Raw genomic sequence first — 19456 nt, 5'->3', positions numbered from 1 at the left:
TATTACTAAATTGAGATATTTTTTAATGGTTTCATCTGTGCATAACTGCCACTGCAATCAAAACCTATACATAATAAACGACTCAAATGAGATATTAGAACACACTTTCCACCATACAGTTTCGAAATACAAAATCACATTTTCCTGCTTTTTATAATCGAAACTGTATGGTGGAAAGTGTGTTCTTATATCTATTTGATACACAAAAAATGATCACGGCTGTACTTTTTGCTGATATATTACATACATATGTTCCATTTAGTTAAACAATATAAGAATATTGTAGTATGTACCACAAAAACGTATATTTTCTATAAAAAATCATAACTCAGAAAAAAAAATCTTCGCTATTAGAGATTTGGGTTGATTGTAGTTCAAAGTGTCTCTTTCCCGGTAAAAAAGTTTGAGAGAAAAAAAAATACACTTTTTGAGAAATTAAATTAAAAAAAAAAAATTGCACTTTTTGTTTATTCTTAAATAAAAAATTTTAAATAATGAAAATCAATAAATGTATCATTCTATCTTGAAGTGACAAGAATTACTGACATTTGAGTAAAAAGATTGTTGGAATCTATTAAATTTTGACAAAGTTATGGGCATTTAAAAAAAAAATTCTCACTGTCAATTCGAATAATCGGTTTTTGCCTGAAAAACAAAATCGTGTTTAATTCGGCCGAAAAATTTTTCCGAGCTAAAAGAAAAAATACGTGTCTCATTATTTGGACCAACAAACAATGTATTTGAGTTTGGTCGAAATTAAAAATCATGCTCGTATCTGACCGGTTGTCTGGAAATGGAAAGCATCTGTAGATATTTTTTTTTCGATGTTACTATCGTTTAATTAATAGATCTTGTTATCGATACATTTTTCGATTATTGATATTGCTATCGATTTAATATTTGGCATGTGATCACACGATTTTACATTACTTGACATGACTTTAAATCACATGACATGGCATCATATCATGATATATGATATTACATATTATGACAACACATTTTATCATCACACCACATGATATGACACCATATGACATGACATCACATGATATGATATCATATGACAGAACATCAAATGATATGACATCAAGCGGCATGACATGGTATCCTGTCACATCACTTCACATCACATGGCACCACATCATATAACATCTTTTCACGTCATCGCACCTCACATTAAATATGTGAATATGTAGATGAAGAAAAGGATACAAGTAAAGATGAAGGCCAAGGAAAATTTAAACACTTTACTTTTATAAGAACAGGATAGTATAAAGATAAAAAATAAAGACAAAGGAAAACAAACTAACATGAATGTAATTAGAACGAAAAGGGTAGAGGTAGGGATAAAGATAGAAAAAAGATAAAATGTAAACTTAGGCGTATAATAGTACATTCCCAATGCACTGAAATTTGAGAATTAGCGAAATCTTTTCAAATCCCGTAGGATTTCCCATAAAATTTCGTCATTTCAAATTCTTAGATTTCAATCAGATTTCAACGAAATCCTATCGAAATCCTCAATTTTGTAAAACGAAGGGTTTGGATACTAAAAAGCTTCACTTAAAATGTCAAAATTCTGTACATAAACAAAAGAACACAAAAACATATTAGCAAATGAAAGAAAGTGTGGTGGAAACCTTTTAACAGGATTTTAAGATTTCGAGGTCGAAATCTCGGAACTCAGTGCAGTGGGAATGTAATATAACATTAAGTTTATTGACTACCCTGTCGTTTTATCCACAATTTTGAACCAATGAAATGCATATCGTCATTTAAAGTACAAACCCGCGTATGTATGTGTATGTATATATATTGATTATGAGACAAACTAGATATGTACCGTAAGTTTCAATTCTTCTGTGTGGCCCAGACGCATTTACTTTTATATTTCGAACGGGATTGGTCACATTTCGTATTGCTCATTTTTGTACTGGCTGATGTCTACCACTTCGGAGTGTGTATTTGTTACCGTAACGATGGACACATTGACCTCAAAATAAAAGACCCACTCATAAGCAGCAACATGTCACCATACACGATGTCTCGCTAAAGAGGTCCTAACCCTGAACATTGTGATCTACCAGTCGTTACTTCGGGCTCAACCAATCAATAGTGGAATAATGATATTCTTAAATACTTACAGCCCAATTCTGTGCACTTGATAAATTGAAAATCTTTATAATTTGTAAATTTTTTATTATTTATCAAGAATTGGTATTCTAGCACAGAAATCAAAAGCTCTTTTCTTGATAAATTATCAAGATTGAAAATGCTATTGACAAATTGAAATTTCATGTGAATTGTATAAGTTTTGTATCTTAATAAATTTGTTTCTAACAATTAAATACTCCATGTGCCGGCATTTGAACCTACGACACACGGAATTATAGTCGACATCTCTACCTACTCGGCTACGGCAGTCAAAAGCTTTTTCGCTTTTAATTTCATACTTTTCATATGTGACAATGAAATCAGTTCCACTCATGTGGAAATCAGTTCCACTAATGTGGAAGTCGTAGAGCTTTTTGTTTTATAAATATTGACACAGAATGCGAAGGAAGCTTCTACTTGATAAAAATCTTGATAAAATTTCTTTACAAAAAAATTATCAAGAAAACACAGAATTGGGCGGTTAGTCTGCAGGATATAACAACTGCCGTGAAGCATAGCAAATTTAGGCTTCGCTGCAAGGAGTTCATTAACAAGTTTTTCTTAATTTTAATAGATTTATTCCCAGTGTAATACTTCAAAGGATTAGCAGGAATTCCCTGATCGAAAAAATTATTTCTGGTTTGGACCGTGTAGTTATTTATGAAAGTCAAGATAAGAATATAAAAATATATACTTTTGATGAGAAATATTTTTCACTCCGATGGCACAAAATTGTGCCTTATTCATATTATCAGACATATTTAGTAACCCGTGTAGTATGTTTGGAATTAGCATGGATTTAAATAAAATATAACTGATATATACATATAAATGTACATAATATGTATCTACATATGTATTCGCAAAATATGTGGCTGCCACGTTTGTTACGTTAAAAGCTACAAACGCAACGACAGTTGTAAATTTTACGATTACATTCGCGCTTGAGTAAGTCTGCGACGCGCAGTGGGTGTTTTTTGTGTAGGACATAAAGCAAACAGGCGGAGGCTATACATAGAACCACATTAGCTATCCTAATTTACGCGAGATTTAAAAGAACGTGGCGACATTTTTATGTTGTTCATGCTCACTTAACTGTCGACGTCGCCGAAATCGCACGCGAGTGTATCGAATTATAGGAATGTATGTTTGTGTGTAAATTTGGATGAATGTCGGAATCATCATCAGAATTTGTGACGTATTGAAGAATTCTTTTACAAGCTTATACGTAAATATTACTGTACATACATATTGAGTACAAATAAATTGAAGAAAGGCAGAAAAGAAAAATGTAAAGAAAGTGAATAAATGTCTGCTGCCATCAAGTGGGAATTGAAATTAATGCAACAAATCCAACAGGAAGAGAATTCTAACGCAACTAATAAAAAAATAAATAAAACATGCAAATGTAAATAAAACGAATCATATTACTTGCACAATAAGCAATGTATACAATTTATGTAATGATATTGAATAACGGTTGTTGGCTTCTAAGTGGAGTTTAGCCAAAGCTTTTGCAATAAAGAAAGGCATATCGGTTGATTTGCCTTTAAAATGGCTATGACGTGAAGTGATTGTAAAAAATACTGTTGGTCGACAGCTGCAAGATGATAATGTTAGGATACTTAACAGCAAATGGAAATACTCGGACATATTTAAATAAGTCAAAACTGGCTGTATTCGACCTACACCATTCATCTAATTTCTTCAAGTTCAAGAAGTTATGTACATACATATGTGGCGGTATGTGTGAAAACGAGGTCTTAGCATTACTATATTTGGCTTTTAGCAATAAGCTTTTTAAAAATTGAATGTAATTAAGAAATACAGGTATATATATACAGTAAAAACAAAAATTCTATTAAAAAAATAACAAAAACTAATAAAATAAGTTTTTGAAAATTAAGTGCTTTTAGACTATGTTTCCTTTTAAAACGATAAAATCTAAAAATTAAATAAAAATTTAATTATGAAGGAGAAAATAATGTTCTTTTTAAAATAACATGATCTAAAAACTAAAAAGAAAGCTAACTTAAAAATAAAAAAAAAACAGTAAAATAAGAAAAAAATAAGATAACTTCTTTAAAATTAAACGAAATTTAAAAAGTATAATTCTTATTAAATAAATAAAATCTAAAAATTGAATTAAAATAAAATTAAAAAAAAAATATTATTTATTAAAAAAATATCGTTTTCTTTTTAAAACAAAAAAAAAAAACCAAGAGTTAAATTGCTTTCTAAAAATTCTTTGATATTAAAAATAAATGATTTTTTGTTTGTAAAACAATAAAATTTAAAAATTAAAAAATAATTAAATTAAGTAAAGCAAAAATTTCCTCTGCCCAAGGACTCCACCGCAAATCCTTTGAATGGCACACCAGTGTTTTGCTCACTCGCACATTGCGAAAGTTGGAGCAGCGCGTGCAAAATGATATGCAGGTGCTTTCTGTTTTTGTAAGATTTTCGGGCCAGAATAAACTTAAATATTTCAAACTATCTTGCCTATCCCGTAAAAAAAATTGTAATGAGAGAAAATGTCATAATTTTTAACTGTTTGAAAAATGAGCAGAATCAGTATTACCAACCGCGAGAAAGTAAAAAAAGTCCAAACCATTTCGGATAATGTTGATAGCTATAGCTTCGAAAATATTTCGCATTTCGTAAGATTGTCAAATGTTTACTTTTTTTTGCATTGTTTTGAGCCAGTTAAAATGTGTTCCACAAAAAACGCTCAACCTTCGAAAAAATGTTGGTAAGCTTCTAGTTTTGCGACTCTATTTTATCAACTTTTTCCTGCTGGGTCATTTGCTTATTTTCTTTAATGCTTGCAGTATTACTCAGCCAAATGCAATTAAGCAATTTATTTTTCAATCTTTTCCAACTTAACTGGATTCGCATAGCAGCGCTTGCTGGCTTGCGAGTTGTTGTACAATTTTAATGAACCTTTTGAGACTTTCGTGAGTCGTCGTCATAAAGGCATAAAAAGTTTTACAAAAGCTTTATATTTTTATATCAAAGCCAACGAAATGGGGTGTGGAAAAAATGAGGCTAGCGCGCCCTTTCTTTCTCAAGCAATTTCGCTTCAAAGCAACGTTTGAAAAAAGCAGAAATAAAGCTAAATAATTTTAATTAACTGCACCATTAGGCGGCATTACAAATGCATTCAATAGTTAACTGGGTACAAAACGTCTCCTTTAGCGTTTTGAATGCGTTCAACTGCATTGCCTTGAACGCGTTTGCTGGTGCACATTTAAGGCAGCAATTAAAAAATGTATAGAGGCATAGTTGTTTCTCGGCGAATTAACCTTGATGTAGGTTGAGAATTTTAAAATATAATTAAATGCGTATTTAAATAAAAAATGCGCAGTTATTCGTTCAGCAGTTTACACGGAAAATTTTTATTTTATTCAAAATTAAATTATTAAAGTTAATTCATGTTTGAGTTGCAATGGGAATTGAAATGCTTTTCGCACAATGCAAGACTTAACCGAAAGTGGAAATGCATTGGGGGGGAAAAACACATTTTCACTATCACTCTTCGAAGGCATGCGAACTAAATAATTTTTTTTTTAAGAAGTTTGGTGAAGTCCAGTTATTTGTATTCAATTACGCACTACGTGACCGCGGTTATGTACGGTGACCATCCGTCCTGTATTATACGGGACAGTCCTCTATTTTGACCAGTTTTCCTGGTAATTACAGCCTAATTGCGTATGTCGTAAATAAGGCTAAATTGTACGATGCGACAACGTTGGCATTGTCTACTGTCGGTCTAAAATAAGTAAACGACGAATATCGCAGTGCTGCCAAGTTTTTCCGTTTTAATACACAAGTCAAGTCGAAATTTTAGGCAACGATTCGGCTCTCAAAAAACGACTTGCATTCGACACGACTCCCGCAATGACGCTGAGGCAAGGTACATTGAACAGGTAGTATCAGTAGAGCAGCTGATTTGATTTATTTTCAAATTATTTGGTCTCGAAAATGTCAAATATTTTGAATTTTTTCTCACGAAAATTATAAGTTGTTAAAATCCATTTGCTTGTGAAACCTTTTTCCATACAAAACAAGCGATTGAATAGCAGCTTTTGGAACGTTCGCCCAACTTGGCAGCACGACCGCTGATTACTGGGCCTTGCAAAGGATGGATCAATGCTTCGAGAAGCAAACAAATTTACTATGAAAGAAAGTTGCATAAATTTTTATTTTTTCCAATTTCAATTTTTTATTTTTTATAATTTTTTGTATTTCACATGGCACGCTTTGATTTAGAAGAAAAAATTCAGAACAGTTGTTGACACTTTCGATACCAGAAGCAACAACAAAATACACGCAAATGTTGTTTTTGCTCTACTGATACTACCTGTTTAATGTGCCTTGCGTTGAGGTAATTTTCTCTATAAGCAGTTATTATTTTCTAATCTGAATGCCTGTGATTCGAATTGATGAACACATACAGTGACCAAAATAAAAATTAGGACTCTACATTTTAGCAAGATTTGACTATTTTTCTTTTGTTTAATATATGTTTATTATTTTTTTTTATGAAAGTAAAGCTCCTTTCCTAACAAAAACCAAATAAATCAAAATTTTCACCTTTGCGCAAAAACTAGGAAAATTAATTCTGCAAACTTTCATTAAAATTTTTTTAAGTTTTGTAGTTCATTAAAATTGATTATAATAACATGAGAGGGCAACGTGCTGCTCATTTGCTTCCCTATCAAAAAATTGTCGAGCATACTTACATTGTATGAAAAAAATGCGTAGTACCGTCCACAAAAAAAAAATTCCAAAAATTAACGGCAAGTCCTATCTACTTCAAACTTGTACTTTATTATATGAAAATTTAGCGAATTTTTTGCAAAAAATTTTGTGGGGTCAAAATCTCGAGAACGTATCCTACAAATGTGTGATGTTACTACAAGAATGCTGTTTCAAGGTTTATAGGTCTAGGATCATTTAAGAAGGTTTTAAGATCTGTTAGCCTTTGTGGAAAAAATTAGCAAAATAATTTTTGTCCCGTATTCGGCTTCCATAAATATGGTCACCGTAGGCATGGGTGATGAATTGAATGTTTGTTTAGCGCAGTCGTCTTGTATGTGGATGCAGGTGTAGACATGGGCTACAAGCCGGCTAAATGAAATAATCCTCATATGTGTACATTAGAGTGGTCCAAAAATTTTTGTGAAAAAGTAAAGCTGGAAGTAGATGCCAGAAAGTGCAATGGGGGATGAATAAAAAACCTTTATTATTAAAAAATGGTTAAATAAACAATTGGGTATTGTTAGTGGAGGTCTCGCGAAAGTGAAGAGTTTTCCGATCGAAAAATATTAGGGGTATTCTCGAAGTCTTGCACGATGCACGGATTGCACGAAATGCAAAAATACTATTCCAAATTTCGAAGAGTACGAGAACACCCCATTGCAAAGTGGTAGCATGCATGGGGAGCAAGCAGCGAAATTATGTATCAAATACAATAACAAGAGACAGCAAAAAAAAATTAAGTGAGCGAGATGAGAGGAATGAGAGAAATATGTAGCAATTCCAACAACAAAACAACTAGCACAGGGTCGCTATTATCTTGCTATGCTATTTTGCAAAATATATACATGGGTTTCGACGTTGCATATTTTGCAGCGATAGGAAATGTTGTTTCCCATGAATTTTCTTGTTGTGTGTTTGCAATTTATGCAATCCGTGCAATCCGTGCTACGTGCAATGGCTTTGCAAGATTTGGAGAATACCCCTATTGGTTTTCAAAAATTCTATACCAGTCCAACGTAATGTTGTTTATTTTTCCCATACATAAAATACATGGAAAACTTTGAGCGATTTGAGCGACCTGTAATTATTTTTTCATTTTAAAATAAAGAGAGGGGGTGAGAGCATTACAATTATTTATTTATTTTGGACCACTCTATTGTACATGCAGTGAAATAATATTAAACATACTTTTAAAAAATGCCTTCTTCAAAATTTAAGATTTAGCTACGATGCCAACAGTACAACCACAAAATTGTCATATATATATATATATATTCAATTATATTAATAGTGTGTTCCTGTGTACATCCAACAGCCATCATCGTATCGTCCTACATACTATTTCTAAATACGAAATGTAACCATGCTTGTCTGCGACGATCTTATATGTGTAATCTACATTAGCCAATCTGCCTGGTTGTACGTTTGTTTTTAATAGAAATTTATGCTGGCAAGTTATCATTAATCACCTTATGAATTCATGTTAAGGCGCTAAGAATGACGCGCATATGTACTTATATAAGTACGTATGCATGTATGTATGTACTAATGTTGGATGGAGTATGTACATACATATGTAAGTGCTACAGCTGAGTGGCAGTAAATTTCAGACAACACAAACGTTGAATATTTACCAGCCAAAGGACAGCGCGCACAGCCAGAAACTATGCAGAAGGTGATGCTGTGGCCGGCTACCTACAAATGTGACCCAAACTAACAAAAGGACAGTGTCCTTCGTGCGCCCATGTCGACCATGTTGACCATGTAAATGATGTAGCTTTTCTGGCTAACTGTGTGTGTAGTTGATTGCTTCGTTGATACATATGTATGCACATATGTAAGATTAACTTTTTTTTAAACAGTTTTTCGGTTGTCAGTGACGAAGAGGTCATATGTATTCATGTCCAAAAGAATGCTAACAACGATATTAACATGCATGAAAAACGACCGTCTGTAAATATGTAGTATGTACATATGTACATATGCATGGGTACATATGTGTGCATATGGAACTACATATGCATATACATATTTACTTAGACAATGCATAACAATGTATATGTCCTCAATTTAGGTTGAAACTTTTATTTTATTTTATTTTTTTTAATTAAACAATTTTGCTCTTTATCTATAACAAAATACATATGTACACAAGTATGGGTTAACGTTTTAAACGCACAGTTTGTGTGTATGTGTGGCTGTGTTCGCACACATTTTGGTAATTACTCGACTCATTAGGCTATTAAATATGTGTGACTTTGGTGCACATTCTCACAATTACGCTAGTTTGGTAGCCGAACAGAAGTTGGGTTGAGCAAGTATTTAATACCTTTGACTCTACAACGCTTGTTTGAAGTTTTAACGCAATAGCTATACTTTATGACCCGAAAAGTTGCGTACAGGTTAGGTAGTGGCCACCTTAGAAATGTTGTAGCTAAAAGTAGTAGTTGTGTGAATGAAATTTAAGACCTTTCAGTGACTCAACTACGAAGTCATTTTTTCTCTGAGTGCCCATTTTTTATGTGACGAAATTTTTCTAGAAAAACTTTGGCAAAATTGTGGTTAGGAGTGAATAATACCTCCCAGTATAGCCCAGGTTTTAACAGCGATCGCTGTTTTTCAAAAACCAACAAATATTCACCTTATTTTCTGTACTTACTAATTTGCTTCTCGATACAAGTCGCAGATTTCTAGCTACATTGTTTCTTCACAAATTCACTTTAAAATTGAACACATTGACAAAAAACGTACAAATAAAATTCACTTGTTAACTTTAAAGTCGATTTTATAGAAAACTTTTACTTATTCGGAAAACACGTCCGCATAACTTGGGAACACGTCATCCGATTTCGATAATTATTTTTCTATCGGAAGGGTAGTGTCTCACAGGTGGTCTCACACTAATTTGGTTTAGGTCCGTTCATTTGGTCATGAAGAAGTTAACGGTAGTACTAAATTTTTATATGAGAATTGAAGTCGGATTTTTTTTGCCTAAAGATTAATTGCTTGATTAAAAATTACTTGTGTTTTTTTACCAATCGGAAGTCACGAAATTTTTCTTTAATTTTCTTTCAAAAAATTAAAAAAGTTCGATTCGTACACTGAGAGAAAAAAAATTTTAAATAAAAAAAACGTGGTTAATTAAAGAAAATATGCTTATGAACTCGTAATAAATTTTAGTATTTAGTATGGAAATATTTAACTCAAATACGCCCTAATTAAAATTAAGCGCTTTGCACTTCACGGATGATCTTTTATAATTAAGATAAACAAAAAAAAAAATAATAATTTCCTTACTTCCTGTAATGGGATTTGAACCTCTTCTGGAAATGCTGACGTTATGGAATTTAAAAAATTGTGGCAAGCATCTTTGCACACTCAGTTATAGCCAGACATGTAAATATGCTTTGAAATGTTGAGTTTGAATCAACACCACAGCACGAATGTGTGGTATGAAATTTTTATTTTTAAATACGAACATTTTAAAACGATAATCAAATACAAGATATTCATTTTTACTATGCGTTATTTCCCACGGTGAATTCATAACATTTTTCTTAGTATTACAACGCGTTTATTCTCTCAGTGAAATTACTGACCTGTCAAGACACCACTCTCCGCACAGAGTTGGGATGCCTACTCCATACAGACAAATTTTTTTTTAAAGAAAATCCACTTCCAAGGAATTCCGGTCGAGATTCTGATCTACATTGGACAACCCGACGTTCTACAGACTAGAGATGCAGTTTTTAAATCGATTAAATCGAAGATCGATTAAACGAGCCCTTTTGATTGGATTTTTTGTCGATTTATTAGTTCTGATTCGATCCGTGGATCGATGCGAAAAATTCCAGTATCGACCATCGTTTTTTTCCCCACGGTTTACTTCAAAAAATTAATAAAATTTTAAACAATTTGAATTGGAGGTATGTACAAAAACAAATGAGGCTTGACACCTCCCAGTTTTCTAACTTGAGAGAGCAAAGTCTAAACAATTCAATGACCAGCCTCTATTTCTCCTCCGACTAAAGGCGACTCCTTAGGGAAGCTTCTTGCGAATAACTCTGTATAAAATTATGACTAGTACTACAACAAAAACTCCAAAAATTGGAATTACAAGCTTTATGGAAATTTTCATAAAAGTTTTGCACTCCTAAATTATCCTTTTAGAAAAAAATTTGGTACGTAAGCAGTTTTGCAGGAAATCTTTTCTAAAAAGGGTAAATATAGAGTTAGTGAAAACAAAAAACTAAAAAACGTAAAATGCGTCCATATTTCCTTAAGTAGGCATGACTAATTTCCACTAAGCATTAAACGACAAAAATATCAATAAAAATTGCAATAATTGTTTGTAATGTAAAAAAAATTAAGTAAAAGACGTTATTGGCCAAATATATGAATCGATCTTGGGAGGTCGATTTATTTGCCGATTTCTGCCAGCATCGATTATTTTTATTTCGATTCGAATCGATTAAAAAATTGATTTTTTTTTATTTCGATCTGTCATCTCTACTACAAACAGGATAAAAGGAGCGTTCACCAAGAGACAATTGCCATTCTAACGGACTTTATGAGCCTGTTTGGTCCTATAATTACTTGTATTCTATAAATGGTAGGGTGTACTTAATTAAAAATTTAAACGAATGAAAAGGATGTGTTTCCTTCCAACTATTGACACGCTCATATGTACATACGTACATAAAGCTCTTGTGCTAAACAATTTCATAAAAATATTACCAATGATAGCAAAATAGGATTCCATTCTGCTATTTGTGTGTGTCTAGACATAGAAATTTTAGTTAAAGTGCTCGTATAGAATTTCCAAACGATTGAAAAACCAGTTAAGGTAATAAAGTAAATAAAACGAAGGTAAACTGTTGCACTTAAAGCTGTAAATATCTACACATTCGTATGCAAAAAAGTGACGGAAACCTTTGAACTTTTGTCAAACTTATTCACTCAATACCCTACACTTTCTTGCTGAATAAAGTTTTCTTTTAGCATTTTGTATTGAAAAAATCTTTCATGTAAGATATGTGTATAAAGTTTCTCAAACACAAGATATACATACGTACTTCTGTTTTCGGCATTTAAGTATCAGTTTTTTCTTTTGCATTGGTAATTTTAAAATCCCCGCAATTTAACAAACGCAAATCCATTGTATAAGGGTATAATAAACGAATTTCGTTAAACTGTAAACAGTCTGAATCAAATTTGCATGCGGAAGATATACGGAAAACCTCAGCCAGTCAAGCGAATACTTTTCCTTTACAAACAAGTTTGTGTTCATTTATTGAAAAAATACCCAATAAGAGCAGTCAAAACAGTAAGCCAAGCAGGGCAACGGGCACTTGAAGCAATTTCATGCAGGTTGCTCATACGCCGCGTAGTACCAAACACGGAAGGTCCATGTTAAATAAATACAAAAGCAATTTTAAAGGAATATGTTCTTAATGGAAATAAAGGAAATCAAAAAAGGAACGAAACGAAATTCAGTAAATGTGTACGCGTATAAAGATGTGGTTAATGTATGCATTTCCAGTATGGTAAAGCAGCGTAGGCAATAACAGTTCGATTGAAATATTTTACATGCTGTGAGTGGTTGACATAAATATGCTTACGGTTACCAGCCGCCCTCTTTTTTGCAGGACCGTACTGTTATTCAAAGGTCTGCCCTGCGTAGTTTTTCAAAACAGAAAAACCTCAAAATGTACTGATTTTTTCCAAGTGTCCTGCCTTTGTCCCGCATTTTATTCGATATTTTAAAACAAACGGTGGGAGCCATATATCAGCATGAGTATGAGGCTGATTTTTAAGCTTCAACAAGTCAATGGGTACTACATTTTGTGCTGTCATAGACAATGGACCTATATTTTTTTAAGCATATTTTGGTTCGATGAACACGAAAACTAAACAAAATTTTATTTTCAAAGACATTTCGAGATTTTTTCGAAAAACGTGTTTTTTTTTGCTAATTTTCGGAGTTATTCATCAATATCTTAAGAAAAGATCTCGCAGTCAACGTAACTGATCTACAGTTCGGATGGTATTGGTGCCTCTTACAAAAATATACATACATATATGTAACTTGTGGCGTCGGCAAGAAAAAATCAACGCGTGTTTCTAGCCACTTAAAACTTGCACTGGCTTTACTAGAATTACATAATCGATATACCTGCATACCCAGAATTTTTCTAAAAATTCAGACTAAATAGTACAAAATTTAGATGCAAATTTTTTTAATTTTTCTAAATTCTGTATAAAGTTTGACTTATGCCGTTTTGGTTGAAGAATGACAAACAAAAAAACAAACAAAAAAATTTTGACTAAAAAAAAATTTCAAATATTAACCAAAAATCACCACGCACTCATTTTTAATAACCAGTGTATATTTTCTAGTTATTTTTATACTACGTGAATTTACATATGTATAAAGGTATATTTTTTTTAATTGTCCTGCATTTTCTATTCTAATTTATGGTCACCGTACATATAATATATATTTATGTACGTTCATACTTACGGTGATACTCATATATTTTGTGCATGAATACAGTAAAAAGTATATCGCTAGCTTAGAGTAAAAAGTTGCTAAGTCCATTCTTTATGAAAACTCAAATTTTGATATAGAAAGCAAGAGAAATTTAAAATGCATCGTTCCGAAAAAGATCATAGTTCTTGTTTTACTTTTATTCGGTAACATTCGGCGAAAGGCAAAATTGCTATGTCAAAAAGAGGCACTGCAAATCCGATAACAACAAAAACGTACGAAATCTTTTAATAAAGACAAAGAATTTCGGGATTTCGAGACTGCTTTGAGATGTCTAGGATTTTCAAGACTATGTCGAGATTTTAGAGACTATTTCGTTTTTTTCGGGGCTACTTCGGCGATTTTTGCGCTATTTAAGGATTTTCGGTAACTTGGAGACTATTTCGGCATTTACGAGACTAATTCGAGATTTTTAGGATTAACGAGATAAATGGGATTGTCGGGACTATGTCGATATTTCCGAGAGTATTAGACACTACTTTTCGGAACTATTTCGAGTTTTTCGAGGCTGCTTCGATAATTTAACAATTATAGGAACTATTTCGGGGTTTTCGAGACTAAATATTTCGATAAAAATATCGATGAATGTATCGATAAAAATAGCTATAAATATATCGATAAATGTATAGTTGAATATATTGGCAAACATTTCGATTAATACATCGATAAATTTATCGATATCAAAACCATAAATACAAAGAAAATTCCGGATGTGGTAGGGTAAGTTGAGGTGAGTGTAAGGTAAGGTGTTAATTTTCTAAATTTATCCTAAATTAGCGGCTGCTAAATACTTAGATTTTTCGTACTTTAGTATCTAGCAGCTTCTATTTAATAACCCACATTTTGTTTACATCTTTCTAATATCTAACAGCTCCTAAATTCTTAAGTATTTTAAGCTTGCTTATTTAGCTGACACTCCTTAATAATTAAGTACTTTTTAATTGGGTATTTAACAACTTAGTTTTTTTACTTGAATATTTAGACATATTTAAATACTCAGTATTTGAGTATTCAACTGGTACTTTAAATACAAAAATTTTTGGTAATGCCCATCACTGGTGTGAAATTTTGCTTTGCTTTAAAAACGTAGAATGTTGAATTCAAAGTTTTAAGACATATTGAAAGCAAATAACTCTAAGAAGTTCTTTTCTTTCCAATAAAATTTGTAAAAGGGTACTTAGCAACTTTTCATTCTAAGCTAGCGATATGTATCAAGGCAGTCAAAATGATCAGGTTAAACCTTAAGTTTAAATTAGTCGACAACTTCAATTAGTCTACGGAGCACAAATCAACATATCGATCACTTAGTAAGCACTTAATTAGTATGCAAACAGATATATGTACAATGAAAAAAGTTAAAAAACAACATCAAAAACCTCATTATTACGATTTCTTTGAAAGTTTTTTTTTTAAATTTTCTTAAAATGTTTTTATGCAAATTTTTTATGCTTAAACCGTTTTATCATTTGAGGGGATTTTTTTTCAAAAAACTACATTTTTGAGGTATTTTCAAATCGGTCCAGCTCACGTAAATCTTAATATTTTTCCTAAATATTTTGGTGGACGTCTTAAAATATAATAGATTTTATTATTCCAATGGAAACATAGTACCGATTTTTTTTTTTGTATGGGGAGTTATGCAGTCTAATGTACATATGTAGGGATTTTTTTTTTGGATTTTAACTTTTTCATGCAAATGTCACATCATGTCAGATTGGAAATGCCTATAAGCGATTACGATTACAAAGCGGATAGTTGACCCATCGAATAATTTTACATACTCTGTAACTTACGTTTATTAGACATCGACACCTGAGTGGAAGATCGATCTATCTCGGCAGCCAGTTCGAAAACGCCCTATTTCAGACCCTGTCCTTTAAAAGTTTTCTGAGATAGGGCATTTTTTAACTGGCTGCCGAGATAGATTGATCTTCCACTCAGGTGTCGATATGAAACAAGAACCTGACCAATAACAATTCAAACACAGAAGTGCTTAACTCGACACAAGCAAATTACGCCACCGTTTTAGCATCGAAAATTTAAACTTTCGTAATAAATTTTAGACACCAGTCATTTTGTTTGGTTGGCTGTTCAGGCAAACAATGAGTCCCATTTTGTTTTCACCTCTTTATTTTTCTTACCTTCTTTACGCCATTTAATTTCAGGTTTTGAATGTTTTTACAATTACCTTTCCAATTTCACGTCCATGCATTTTTTGTTTTGTATGTAGTTTTACCTTTGCGCGCGTTTCAAAAATTGCAGCAGTAGTTTGATGTGTTTATAATTGCCGCCAGCTAAATCAGAATTTTCCAATTAGCGAACACAGTTTCAGTTGTTAATAAAAATGTCCAATGAATACAATTGAGTACTTTATATACTTTATTTTTTGTCTGTTTGATTGTTGAAATTCGCATTATTATGTGATATATGAAATTCAAAGAATTCCGCATGATTTTCGACGTTTTTATTGCAAATAGTTTAAATTGGAAATATAAAAACGAATTTTTTGACCGATTAATTAACATCAGTAAAAAAATCGTAAAGCAAAAAAATTGATGTATTCAAGCAATTTAATTTTTGCATATAAATAGCTGAAATGTATGCGTCAGTGACACCTTGAATAAATCTTTTTCCTTATACTAATGTAGGTTTATGCATATTCAGTTTTTGTACCAAATTATAACAATAAAAAAAGGATTAAAGGGAGCTTTTTAATTAGCATTACAGATCTGATGACCTTCATACAAAATGCCTTCGCGTATTATATGTATGTATATGTTTATACATAGTTACATAGACATCACTTTTTGAATAGGTGGCAACCCTAATGATACTAAAGATTTCACAAAATTCCTTTGCTTGACACTCATATTTAAATATATCATATATATATATAAAGCTTGTGTATAATTTAACTAAATTCGACCCTTCAAACAGGTGGCAAACTTTTTCAAAGGTACTTAAGTAAACGAAAATCTACTGAAATCTATTTCGCCTGATATTGGGATGCATAGACCAATTAGCTGATGAATTAAGTTGAATGTGATTTTTCGAATCAGTGGCAACCCTCCTTAGTATAGTTTTGAAATAAAACCTTTACAAGCCCAATTCGAGTAATACACACCTTTTGAATTTAAATGTTCAAAGCGGTGGAAATCCTCTGCAAATACCTCGAAAATAATGTAAATGTTCAAATTAAAGATTTCTTCCCACTTATGCATAATTAAATTAAATTAGACTTTTCAAACAGGTGGCAACCCTCTCCAAATTATTTTCAACTTAATTGCCGCAATTAAAGTTGAGTTCGATTTTTTTAAACATGTGGCAACCCTACTAAACACAGTTCGGAAATAAGGCCTTTCATTTCGTTTGATACTCATCTTTGATCAATTTATCTAACTTATTAAATAATTTGAAATTAACTTTTTAAAAAAATGGCAACCCTCTTCAAATACATAGAAAATATTCTAAATGATCAAGTTAGACATTTCTTACCACTATTTAGTTTGACACCCATATTTTTATATTTCATATAACTTGTGTATTATTCATTTAAATTCGACTTTTCAAACACGTGGTAACCCTCTTTAAAATATTTTCAAACGTAAACCTTTATATAACACCTTCGTTTGATTCCCAAACTTTGACATATAACTCAATTACCTAATTTCCTTAATTTGAATTGAATTTAATTTTTTTAACAAGTGGCAATCCTAGGACGATGTAGTCAAGAAATAAAAACTTTTCGATTGATACCCATATTGTCATAACTGATTTAACTTATTAAATATGTAATTTCAATTTCACTTTAAACAGTTGGCAACTCTTCTGAAAAAAAAACGAAACCTTATTGCACATCTAAAGGCCAAACACTTTAATTTGATACTTCACTTTTAAAACGTGAACTACCGGTGCAGATCTGATGATCAGGACCGAAGAAAATAAGCAAGCGAAAATCCATTTCAAGCGCTTAGATAAGCACTAAAATACTGGTAAATATGTTTGCAAATATGCTCGCAAAATATGTTAGCTACAGTTTAATGTTTCGTGTTTTATTCAATTTATTTCAAGGATCGAAAAAATTACAAAAAAATACAAGAGTTGCTTGAATAATAGAGATCTGCGCTGGTCGATTTAATTTTTTTCTCCATTTGAGATAACAATTGGTTTTAAATTTTTGTATCCAAGCAGGAATGCAATTGAAGTAACGGGTTAATAAAAACCAACGACGAATAAAAAAAGCCCAAGAAATGGTCAAATAAAAGAAAGTGCTTATGAAATTTGCTAGTTTATTAGTCAAGAGTTCAAAGAAACCTTCTTTCCAACAGAAATATATGCCTGTTCCATTATTTCGTAAGGGAAAAGTGAGACAACAGGCTTCATATACATTTATCTCTTGACCGTTTACTTAAAAGGTCCGTACTTAACTTTGTACATTGAAATAAGCAAAATAAGCATGATCGTTAAAATTAAGCTTGGAAACCCTGAATAAGCAAAATAAGCAATTCCAAGCAAAAGATTCAACTTTTCGGCGCTGCTGATGACATTAACAAAAAATGCCTTTCCGTTTTATATACATAAGTATTAGGGCGATGGAATCTATTTTTTCAAACCGATTTCCACCGGATTTTTGGTTAACTATAGGCGGTTTTCTTACATCTTGATTTTTCGAATATCGAATAAACTGGATTTTTTTATCGTACAAACCGTTTTTTTCATTTCATACAAATCTAGACCTCGTAGTACAAGTTTTGTGTTTCTCAAAGTTTTTAAGGCATTTTCCGGGGTTTTTCCTAATTTCAAAATCGGTAACCGGTTTTTTTCAAATTAAAAGTTTTCGAATAACTCGAAACCCGGTTTCGGAAAACCCCGAATAAGCGCACAGCCTAATAAGTATTTTCCTAACTGAAGATATTTCACTTCATAACTAAAAAAATTTCAAATCATTCGTCGAGATTACGAAACATATTAGAGAGAAAGCTCTTTCAAGCTGAGCCCCCCTCAATGTAAAGCCGAAACTGTATATTTGAGATTGTTTAACCGATTGACCGACAAGGATTGGTATAAAAGGCCTTCTTTATAGCTATGCGCTCATTTAATTATATGTAGTTAGTTTAAACCTAAAAATATAATTCTTTCAAAAATAATTATTTCACATTAACTCCTGAGCAGATTCGCACCTTTTTCAATTAAGGCCAAGCTTTTCGCGGAAATGTTCTTATATGATTATTGACGACAGTGCCTTTGTTTGCCTTTAAAGTCAGTAAAATAAAATACATACCTACTGTCAAGAAGAGAAAACACAAAATTCTTTGAATTTTTCCCAACCATCTCTACTGAATTATTTCAAGAATCATTATGACCTATACGCCATATTTTACTGGCAACCTTTTCTTCTTATTTTCATTGTTTCTTTTTATTTCGTAGTAGCCTTTTACACGCTTTTGCTTCTTATCCTTTCCATTCATTTTGGTGTTGCATTCAAGCTAAAAGCTTATTTTCATGCTCATAATTTTTAGCATAAATTAAAGAGCATTGCCATCTAGGCCGTTACTGCCAGAAGCCATTGCTACAAGAAAAAATGACTTTTTAATGGATTTTACAATGCGTTTATGCGTCAAATACTCCCACGCCAGCATCATATATGTAATAATATAGTTATGTACATACGTATCTTCGTATAAGTTACTAAGCACTTATTCATATCTTACTCCTCAGGCCAGCATCGCACATTTACTACCAATAAGTATTTGCTTCGATAAAGGCATGCTTCGAAAAATTACTATGGTTTGGGGCTAAGGGCCAATGCACACAGCAGGAGGAGGAGGAGGAGGAGGAGGAGGAGAGAAAAGCGTCTTTTAACTGCGACAGCAGCAGCAGCATAGCGAGAATAACTCGAGTCGAGCAAAAATAATTTATTATGATTTATTTAAACGCAAGACGCCTCTGCTGTTCGCGTTAAATTGTTACCGCCATTAAAGAGTG

General features: G+C 32.1%; 1 protein-coding gene across 1 annotated transcript in view; it reads right to left on the bottom strand.

Moving 5' to 3' along the window:
- Window positions 1-19456, bottom strand: part of LOC118747116 (intraflagellar transport protein 172 homolog) — a 189110-nt gene that overhangs the window by 7283 nt on the left and 162371 nt on the right. The window lies entirely within an intron of this gene.

This window comes from Rhagoletis pomonella, unplaced genomic scaffold (genome assembly GCF_013731165.1).
Source record: "Rhagoletis pomonella isolate Grant_MI unplaced genomic scaffold, Rhpom_1.0 Rhpom_scaffold_00011, whole genome shotgun sequence".
Lineage (NCBI taxonomy): Eukaryota > Metazoa > Arthropoda > Insecta > Diptera > Tephritidae > Rhagoletis > Rhagoletis pomonella.
This window is presented reverse-complemented; position numbering and strand designations above follow the sequence as displayed.